The sequence below is a fragment of the Mus pahari genome, chromosome 7, assembly GCF_900095145.1.
Source record: "Mus pahari chromosome 7, PAHARI_EIJ_v1.1, whole genome shotgun sequence".
Lineage (NCBI taxonomy): Eukaryota > Metazoa > Chordata > Mammalia > Rodentia > Muridae > Mus > Mus pahari.
This window is the reverse complement of record NC_034596.1, coordinates 86,751,857-86,763,088: the sequence shown is the minus strand read 5'-3', so window position 1 is coordinate 86,763,088 and position 11,232 is coordinate 86,751,857. Positions and strand designations below refer to the sequence as shown.

General features: G+C 44.8%; 1 protein-coding gene across 1 annotated transcript in view; it reads left to right on the top strand.

Moving 5' to 3' along the window:
* Window positions 1-11,232, top strand: part of Ston2 (stonin 2) — a 140,057-nt gene that overhangs the window by 38,943 nt on the left and 89,882 nt on the right. The window lies entirely within an intron of this gene.

The window sequence follows — 11,232 nt, the reverse complement described above, 5'->3', positions numbered from 1 at the left end:
CACACACACACACACACACACACATGCTTTACGACAAGGTTTTGCTTGACATAAGCACATAAAACAGTGTGTGTGTTCTGGGTCATTTTCAGAGTTTTAACTCCTGGCTCTGACTGTCGATTTGTTTGCATGGATACTTATATACTTGATCTATGAGGAATTAGAATTACATTCAGTCAGCTCCTATATTATAAACTCTAGACACATAGACATGGACGATTCTCTAGTGTGACCCACTGGCCATCTCTAAACAGGGACAGATTTGTACCTGAGACCTTTGGAATCAGCATCTTCAGAGGAGGAGATGGTCACAGAAGGCAGAGCTCCTGCTTTGTTGCACCTTAATTATCAGAAGCTCAGTGAAGCCAGGCAGTTGTCAGGCCTCACTCTTCCCCATCCCCCACTCCCCACCCCACTCCCCACCCCAAGTCACATGCTCACCTGGTGACAGGACCACTCACTGTGCTCCAGCATACCAAGGGCCAGGTAAGCCTGGATTGTATTGGTCCTCTGCTTACAGCTGTAACAAATTACCACACGCTTGATAGCTTCAATAAGGTGAGCTGATCACCTGTAATCCTACCTTTCATTAATACAGAATGGTGTCCCATTTTCGAGATTGTAGGCAAGAACCCGTTCCCTGGTCCTTTGTAGACTCCGTAGGCCTTCCAAGGCCTTCTTTGACCTGGGATCCCTTCCTCTGTCTCCAACACCAGAACTATAGTATTGTTCTTTGCTGTTGTTCTGAAGTGATGTCATTTTAGTGCCTACTCCCTTCCATTTTCCAAGGCTCTTGTGGTTACATAGGGCTTAGATGAATAATATCTCTATCTTAATGTCTCAGTCAGTGTTCTACTGCTGTGAGGAGACACCAATGACCAAGGTAACTCTTATAAAGGACAACATTTAATTAGGGTTGGCTTACAGGTTCAGAGGTTTAGTAGATTGCTGTCATGGCAGAAAGCATGGTAGCACACAGGTAGACATGGTGCTACAGAGGTAGGTGAGAGCTACATCCAGACTGGCAGTCAGTAGGAAGGAGAAAGAGAGACACGAGGCCTGGCTTGAACACTTGAAACCCCAAATCCCACCCCCACTGACACACTTCTGGGTCACAAAAGGACCACACTTCCACATCCCTGTCAAGTAGCACCACTCCCTAATGAGGAAGCATCCAAGGCTTTGAGGCTCTGGGGGCCTTCAGTACTCAAACCGCCACACTCAGGCTCCTTAACATAATCATATTTGCTAAGTCCCTTTGCCGTGTGAGATAATAAATCCACAGGTCCTAGGGTTTAGAAGGAGGATATCTTATATACAGAAGTAGAGGATATTGTTGTCTCTACTACAGAGTCAAAAATGTAGGCGTGGTATGTTTTCCTGTTGATGGGTTAGATAGTTTGCTAGTTTTATTTATTTATTTATTTTTTAAAAATCTATGATCTGAAGTCAAGCCTAGTTGTAAAGCTTGGAGACATTTAGTAAGACCTTGTCAAAATAAAAAACAAACAAACGAACAAACATTTAAAGGGCCAGTGTGGTAGAGCATTACCTAGAATACCCGTACAGAGCTCTGCATGGTCTGAGCATGCTTCTAGTCCCAGCTGCTTGAGAGGCTGACAAATTTAAACAGCGTGGTAAGAACCTGTAGTGGTTTGAACTAAAGCTGTCCCCAATCGCAAACTTGGGGTGGTGCTGTTTGGGGTGGAACCCTTGGGAGGCAGAGCCTTGCAGGAGGATGTACATAGGGGTCAGGGTGGCATTGAGAGTTCATAGCCTCATCTACTTCCAGTCTGTTCTCTCTACTTCCTTCATGAGGATGCGAGTGTGATGTATTGTTTTCTGGCTCTGGTTCTGCTAACCTGCCATCGCCACTGTTACGGATTCTAACCGTCTGGGACATAAGCCAGAGTAAGCCAGAATGAGCTTTCCTCCCTAAGTTGCCCTTGATTGTGGTATCTTATTGCAACAACAGAAAACTAGCTAATGCAGACCTGCCTTTAAAAATAATTTTCTGCGGGGCGGTGGTGGTGCACGCCTTTAATCTCAGCACTTGGGAGGCAGAGGCAGGTGGATTTCTGAGTTCAAGGCCAGCCTGGTCTACAGGGTGAGTTCTAGGACAGCCAGCGCTACACAGAGAAACCCTGTCTCGAAAAACCAAAATAAATAAATAAATAAATAAATAAATTTCTTTTTTTTTAACATGCCTCCATGTCATTAAAAATAATTTCAAGAGCTAGTGAGATGGCTCAGTGGGTAAGAGCACCCAACTGCTCTTCTGAAGGTCCGGAGTTCAAATCCCAGCAACCACATGGTGGCTCACAACCATCCGTAACAAGATCTGACGCCCTCTTCTGGAGTGTCTGAAGACAGCTACAGTGTACTTACATATAATAAATAAATAAATCTTAAAAAAAAAATAATTTCAAGAAAATATAAAAGTGGTCTGGAGTGATGGCTCAGTGGTTAAGAGCTCTTGCTGTTCTTCCAGAGGACCTGGGTTTGAATCCCAGCACCTACATTGACAGCTCACATCAGCCTGTAACCAGGTTCCAGGGGAATCTAATGTCCTTTTCTGCCTTCCTTAGGCACTGCATGCATGTGGTGCAGACACATACATGCAAGCAAAACACCCATGCACATAAAATGAAATCAAGTTGAACTTAAAAAGAATATATAAAATACAATTCTATTGTATAACATGTGTTTTCATTTTGACAGAATACCTCACACATTCGGGTGTACTTTTTCATATTTAATCATTAGATTTTCAGTGATTCTTTTTGGTGCTTGAGCCATGATGCTCCAAGCAGTGTGGATGATGTGACAGATCCAGACTGGTTCAGTCTGGCTGGAGAGAGGGGAGGTGACCCTGACTGAACATCTAACACTGGGCTCTTCATACTCGCTGCAGGAAAATTATGGAACACAGGTGCCGTGGTTTGAGTGTTTTGTCTCTCCAGGGTTCACGCTGAAATCTAATCACCGGTGTGTTGGTATTTGGGGATCTGTAGGAGATGACTAGCTCATCTTGAGGATGGAGCCTTTGTGAATGGGATCCCTGCCGGCCTATAAAAGAGACTTGAGGGAGCATGCGCCTCTCCTGTTACAGTGTTTAACCGTCTGCCATGTGGTGACACCAGCTGCTCTCTGCACCCTCACCAAGTCCTAATCTGCTGTCTTCATCCTGGCCTTCCCAGCCCCCCAGCCTGCGAGGATTAAATTTATATGCTTTATAGGTTACCCAAACCACAGGATTGTATTATGGACGTAAGAACAGAAAAGCCAGTCACACAAATCAGTACAAAAGTGTGGTTATTGTTATTATTTTGTTTTGTAGAAGGGGTTCTCATGTAGCCCAGGCTAGCCTTTAACTTTCTATGTAGCACAGGCTTGAACTTCTGATCTTCCTGCCTCCACCTCCAAAATAGTGAGATTATAGATAGACACCACCAAGCCAGGCTGGGTGGGCTAGTTGGTTGGTTGGTTGGTTGTTTTTTTTTTTGTTTGTTTGTTTGTTTGTTTTTTTAATAGTGACAAACTTTTTTTTTTAAAGATTTATTTATTTATTATATGTAAGTACACTGTAGCTGTCTTCAGACACTGCAGAAGAGGGCGTCATATCTTGTTACGGATGGTTATGAGCCACCATGTGGTTGCTGGGATTTGAACTCCAGACCTTCGGAAGAGCAGTCGGGTGCTCTTACCCACTGAGCCATCTCACCAGCCCCAGCTGGTTGGTTTTTTGGGGGGTGGGAGGTGTCTGTGTATCCCTGTCTGTCCTGGAACTAGGTCTGTAACCAGGCTGGCCTACCTCTTACTCCAGAGTGCTGGGATTAAAGGCATTGTCTTAGTTAGGGTTTCATTGTTATGAAGTGACACCAGGACCAAGGCAATTCTTATAAAGGAAAACATTTAACTGGGTCTGGCTCACAGTTTCAGAGGTTTAGTTCATTAACATGGTGGGAAGCATGGCAGTGTGCAGCAGACATGGTGCTGGAGAAGGAACAGAGAGTTCTACATCTTGATTCAAAGGCAGCCAAAGAGGACTGTGTCACTGGACTTGGCTTGAGCATAGGAGACCTTAAAGCCTGCCCTGACAATAACACACTTCTTCCAACAAGGCCACACCCCCTAATAGTGCCACTCCCTATGGGCCAAGCATTCACATAGAATCTATTCACACCACCGCAGGCATGCACCACCATAGGCATGCACCACCACTGCCCGGCTATGCCTGGCTATGCCTGGCTGGTCTTTATTTGCAGTAAGTTACATTTGCTGACTCCTGGTTCTCTCACTATATCATCTTATATATTCTTTACATTATCATGTAAGGAAAGTCTTGGTATTACGTCCACGTTTCTGTGAGAACACTGGGGCAGGTAGGGGTTCAGAATTTGCTCAAGGCTATAGGCTAAGAAGTGACAGAAGAGAGCCTTAACATGTGGTGTGCTGGCCTCGAGACCTTGGAATAGCCAGAGCTGAGCTGTGGTGTTGCCTCTCTCTTCCTCTTCTCACTGTCACTGTCCGCTTCCCCTATAACATGCACACGCCTGAGGCGAGGGAAAGGAGTGAGATTATAGTGAGGGCTGGGAGGAAATGGGCGGGTAGGGCGAGCTGATCTTTGATAAGAATCGAAGCATCCGGATTCTTTGACCTCTTGTTCAGACCTTACCTTTAGGCGCTAATTGCTCAAAACTTGTTCACATTAACAGGGTCCCCTTGCCTCAGCTCTTCACCACTGACTTTTACCAAAGTAATTTGAAGATGGCACAGGCCTATAGTTCCGGCATTTGGGAGACTGATGCAGGAATCCAGCAGTTGAAGGCCACCAAAAAATTAAAAACAGCATCTTTTGCCAGGTGGTGGCGGCACACAGCTTTAATCTCAGCACTTGGGAAGCAGAGACAGGCAGATCAAGTTTGAGGCTAGTCTGGTCTGCAGAGTGGGTTGCAGGCCAGCCAGGGCTACACAGAGAAACCCTGTCTCAAAAAAGAAAGAAGAAATCACAAGAGCCAAATTCTAAACCTGCCAGTATCCTACTTGACCCATGAGAGAACACACTAAATAAAAGGCTGCAGGGTTTGCTCTCATCACACAAACTGTCGTCTACCATGTGGGCCTACTTCCCTTGGGCTTCCTCCCTTGGACTGTTTTTCACAGTAAGAATGAAGGCTGGTAGTGTTCAAGCCAAATGGAAAGTAAGAAAAATTGGCCATCAGTCCACTCAGCGTGGATAACAGACATTCCACAGGTTAGAGAGGTGTTCACTCTGGAAGCTGGTGGGTAGCTCAGATTTGAACTTAAATACAAAGCATGTGGATCAATTGTGTTGACAATACCATGCATATACCTGCAGGCATCACACAGGAACAGCCGGTATTAGCATGGCAAGCTCCTTCATAATGCTGGACACACTGTGACACTTCTTGCACTCGCTGCAGTCTGCTCCATGATTTTGCGAACACTGAATTTTATGATCTACTAGGCTTAAATAGCAGCACCCAAAGGCAGCAGGTTCTACTACCTTTAACCAGTGAGTGTTATCTGGAGAAGGAGCTCTAGCAGATAACTCAAAGATTTCAAGAGGGAGGAGCTCAGATGCCCTAAAATACAGCCACCTGCATCCTTAGGAGGGGAAGGCTTTGCCCACACTGAAAAGACAGAGAGGAGAAGATGGAGCAGAGGGCATGAAGATGCTGCCCTTAGAAGCAATAGTGATGACAACCCAGCTGAGGACTGCCAACATCCACCAGAAGCCAGAGGGGGCAGGGAAGACAGTCTTCCCTCAAGCCTTTGGAGGAATAGCCATCCTGCTAACACGGACACTAAAACATAGTGTTTCTGATTTCTGACCTCCAGCCTTTCTAACCATGTGGAAATCAATTACCATTATTTTAAGCTACCAATTTTGTGGTCATTTGTTACGGCATCCATGGGAAGCTCATCCACTAAACTTCACATTCCTCAAGTATAAGCGTTTGCATAAGGCTGTGAACGAGTCAGGACGAGCCAGGGAGATCAGAAATAGCACAAGCCACTTGTCAAGGTTCTGTGTGCTTTTCCAGCCACACATCACTTATTCACGTAAGCACTTGCTCTCTGCAGTTCTGCTACGTGTGGGCACCCAGAGACAGTGTTGTGATCAGAATTTAACAAAGCCATTGAGCTTCCTCCTAAGTCTTCTGGTACACAGCTTGTGCCCCGGTGACTTCTCCTGTCCATTTCCCGTTGCTAGTCAACCACATGTGTTCCCATGCATGTCTTCCAACTACTTCATGTCTCTTTCTTGCTATCTTTGTTAATGTTTTACAGTTCATGGTAGCTAAGAACTTGGACTTGTCTCTGAGGAGGTAAAGGAAAAGGTGGGTGTTGGGAGAGATCTTTTGTTGTGGTTGCTTAAGAGCTTCGTTTTACAGCCAGGCCCAGCTATTGTCGCTTGTGAAGTATTAAACTAAAATTCAAAGTGCTCTCCCTTGTCAGTTATCAGTTACTGCTGGGGCTTCGCCAAAGTTCTTACTACATTTGCTTGGAACCAGTGGTGACTACTTCGAGAGTTCACAGGTCATTAGTGTACAGGAATTTCATTGGCTATCTTATGCTTTTTAGGGTCACCTGACAGCATAGAAATGTTTTCTCTGTTTTTCATTTATCTACCTAAAAAAAAATACCTTTTTTTTCGTAGTATAGTTGTTTTTATTTATTCTTATTCTTTGTGCATTGTTTTGTCCAGATGCATGTCAGTGTGAGGGTGTCAGATCCCCTAGAACTGGAATTACAGTGTGAGTTGCCATGTGGGTGCTGGGAATTGAACCCGGGTCCTCTGGAAAAGTAGCCAATGCTCTTAACCACTGAACTGTCTCTCCAGTATTAGCAAAAAACTACTTTTTCTCAAGTAATTGGTTCTTTTTTTTTTTTTTTTTTTTGAGACAGGGTTTCTCTGTATAGCCCTGGCTGTCCTGGAACTCACTCTGTAGACCAGACTGGCCTCAAACTTAGAAATCCGCCTGCCTCTGCCTCCCAAGTGCTGGGATTAAAGGCTTGTGCCCCACCGTCCGGCTAAGTAATTGGTTCTTATTATTCAGATTCTGAATCTTGTAATTCAACTCTACATCCCAGGGAAAAAAATTAACACTTGTATTTATGTTGTTATCATTATTGTTTGTGTGTGTGTGTGTGTGCGCGCGCGCGCGCGCGCGCATAAGTTCAATAGCCCATGTGCAGAGATTAAGAAACATCTTTTAGAAGAAGAGTCCCTTCTGTTCTTCCCCTGTGAATGATGGGTATTGAAACCTGGTCATCAGGCTTTTGTGGCAACTGCTTTTACCTGCTAAACCATTTCACTGGCCGACAAGTAAACTTTTTGTTTAGACTAGGAAATATCTAAATGAAACAGGGGCTGTAGAGATGGCTCGGCTGCTCTTCCAGAGGATCTGAGTTCAATTCCCAGCACCTACAGGGTGGCTCACAGCTGTTTGTAACTCCAGTTCCGGGAGAATCCAATGTCCTCTTCTAGCCCTGATGTTCTCTGCATGCAAGTGATGCACAAATATACATGTAGGCAAACTATGTATAAGAATTGGAACAAGAGCAATGTATGATATGTATATTAAACATGGAAAATATTGGGATCTCTGTTGAAATACGGGATTTGTGGGTCTGTCTCATGTAGGAGGTGAAGTTCAGCCATGGAAAAGAACCCAGGGAAAGTAATTTTGGCTGTTTTGTTTTAGCCTACTTTGCAGTCAAATCAGTAATTTGTAGTTAGTTTATTACCCATGTCTTATTTGATGACACTAAATCCCCAAGACTATGGAGTAAGAGATGTCTCTGAGCCAAGGGGAAACTGTTTATATCCGTACGTGTGCCACAGCACTTGTTTGTGGTCATTGAGTTATGTGGTCTTGGCCTAAGAGAATTAGGGAAGAGGATGAGCAAGAGAAGTGATCCTGATAGAGTCGTCCCGAGCAGTCAGTTCTACAAGAGGAGTGAAGCCTATTCTAGCCAGCTGCTTAGTATCTAAAGATGCTGGCTTGCCAAGGGGAGCTGGGAAAGCAAAGGCTCATGAGGGAAAATGCTGTCTGGGCGACTCCTTTCCTTCCCTAGATTCTTTGAAGTCTTTTTTGGCAGAGGAGAGAGAAAAACAAAAGATCTCCACCTAAGTGAGAAGCCAAGGGGCCTTGGACTCCAGCCTGGAAAGGGAATGTGCTGATTGCCCCAATTAAAATGCAGCAAGGCTGTGGGCACAGTGGAGTTAGGGACAAAGAGACAGTCCCTAATGCTAGATCTTTTATTTTTAAGACATTGAAATGGAAAGAGCCTCCTCCCCCTGGGGAATTTAGAGAAGCCAGGGAGTTGTTAGCTCACCTTGACTAAGCAGTCACTTATCTTATTGTGCACTGAAGCTTGCCAACAGTGACTGGACAGCTAGGAGCAGCACCTGATATGGACACTGCTCCTGAAATGCTTAAATCCATCCATGGAAGGAGCTCCTCTTAGAGTTTTAACTAGGGCAGGAGCTGAAGGGAATAAAATCCCCTTGTGGCTGACCCCGGAAAAGGAAACACATTATTTCCTCTAGAGAAACATGTGCATAGCCCTAGGCTGTGTCCCCAACACTGCACTAAACTAATACAAATGGGGGAAAAGCCCTTTTATTATCATACATAGATGAAAGAGAGAGCTGGCATCTAACTCTTGGGATGTGAGATCTGAGGATAGTAGAAGGGAGGGACTGACAAGATGATTCCCCTGGACTCACCCCATGACGACCCCTGAGATGTGTTGGAGGACAGATAAAGGGTTCATCTTAATGACTTAATGAGACTATTTGGAGTTGGGCCCTCTTGATAAATGTTTGATATCAGGAGTTTAGATGCCAAAAACTTAAAGACTTCTTTGTCACAGAACACTGTTCACACCCCAGTTTATGTGCTGTGCTGTGCTGTAGACTTGTAGGCTGTTACAGGTGCTGGAGAGATGGCTAAGCAACTATGAACACTGGCCACTCTTCCAGAGAACCAGGGTTCAGTTCCTAGCACCCACATAGTGGCTTACAACTGTCTGCATCTCTAGTTCCAGAGTGTCTAATGTCCTTTTCTGACATGGGCACTAGGGACGCGTACATACTTATAGACATATATGCATAAAGTAAAATAAAATAGAATAAAATTTAAAAAGAATTTAACTGAAAACTTGTTTGCTGAGTCCTAAGCTTCCTGTGCAAACATTCTGCTACATCATGAGTAGAGCCAAGGGGTAAAACAAACAAACAAAGAAACTTCTAGACAATCTGTTTACACTTGAGCCTTTCTATTATTTCTTTAAGGGGAAAGTTTTTGAAAATAAAGCAAAACCAAGCTGTTGTTTCATTCACACTGAGCTCATTAGCCCTAGGGATCCCAACTTTTTGTAGCTACCAAAAGTTTGACTTGACTTAATAAGGTTTCATTTGGCCTTAAAATTCCACGCAAAGAATGTGGCAGTCAGCTTACCCATCACCTACAATCTTCACAAAGATGCTCTACGAGCCAAAATCAATTTCACCCATGTGTAAAGTGCACATCCGTGCTGCCTGTATTTGAAAATGCTGACAGATTGACTAAAAGAGCACAGTTCACCCTCAAATTTTTAGAAAAAGGATACGAAGGCACGGTTATCAGCAGAGACTTCCTGCCCCCTCATTATCCTGTGTGCTGACCTTCGTCCACGGGCATGGCAATTCTGCTGGAAACCGGGGCTGAATTGAACCCATTATGCAGATACTGCAGGATATGCATAATTAAAACCATTTCTCAAAACCCTTTCATTTCCGGAACATTTGTCCCACCGCCCCAGTGAAACTCTAATATCCCCTTACCCTTCGAATGTCCTCCCAGGAAGCTTGGGCTGAGACCTTCCCATTGTGTCTGGAGAAGCTAATTATTTGGGGCCAGAGAAAGAGCCATTTGTTTTGGGGGCTGGGGGTGGGGAGTGAGAGATGATGTCAGCCATATAAGAAAGAGGCAAGAGAGATTTCATCTTGAAGACCAGCCCAGTGGTTCATTCTGGCTCCTGCGGGTGGGTGGTGGGTAGGGGTGAATATGTAGACATGCATATGTATTTCCCTCCTCAACAGAGGCAGTCTTCTTTTCTTAGTACCTTGAATTGGTCTTTGCTTCTAGACGTGACGGATGGCCTTTTCAGAGGACATACCCAGGAATACATTTCACTAGAGCGGGTTCTGCCCTGTCAACACTCACACCCTCGCTGTTTTAGACTGTTCTCTGTGCTCTCTCCTCGGCCCGGAGGCTCTTCCTCCAACATTTTCACTCAAAATTCTACGTAAGTGATACGTCCTCAGGGAGGCTAGGAGCACTCCACACCCTCCCCTCAAGTTAGCTTTTCCCTGGAAATGCACCAACTGAATGTGGTCATGTATTTACTCCTTCACTTTCTCTCTACTTCGTTTCTTAATGAAGTCAAGTTGTAGTCATCAAGAAACGGCAGCTCTGCTCTGCTCTGCTCTGCTCTGCGACATGTCACATGCAGCCCAGGCCAACTTCAGTCTCACTGTGTAGTTGAAGGTGGTCTTGAACGCCTGATCCTCCTGCCTCTGCTTCCCCGGTGCTGAGATTACAGGTCCCCGGTTTATGTGATGCTCGCATTGAACCCAGAGCTTTGTGCATGTTAGGCAAATACCCTACCAACAGAGCTACCCTGAAGCCTAATAAGCAGCTTTGATCTTGCCAGGACATTAAGAGTGGTGCTTAAGAAAGGGACAGTGTACACACGAGACATGGGTACAGGCTTCTCGAGAGAAGACTGGTTTAGTGTGCTCACTTATGGTCTCTATATCCAATAAAATAATTCTGTCTCCCGAATTTATTCTCTATCCTAGAATGTGGTATGTGAGCTTCGGAGCTTACTTAGTACCTTTTTGTTTATTGAACAAAGACAGGAGAAGTGTGTATGAAACCTACTGTGGACTGTGTGAGTGACTCCAGCAGTGGGGCTAATGAGCCTTTAGATAGACCAGAGAGATGGCTTCCTTAGTGAAGTCAGACATCACCGTTGTCATTGTTATCACCATCACCACCACCACCACCATCATCATCATTGTAATTGTCATTGTTTTCCTGCTCCATCTTTCCTGACCACCCCTACTTTTCTTCCTTCCTTCCTTCCTTCCTTCCTTCCTTCCTTCCTTCCTTCCTTCCTTCCTTCCTTCCTTCCTTCCTCCTCCTCCTC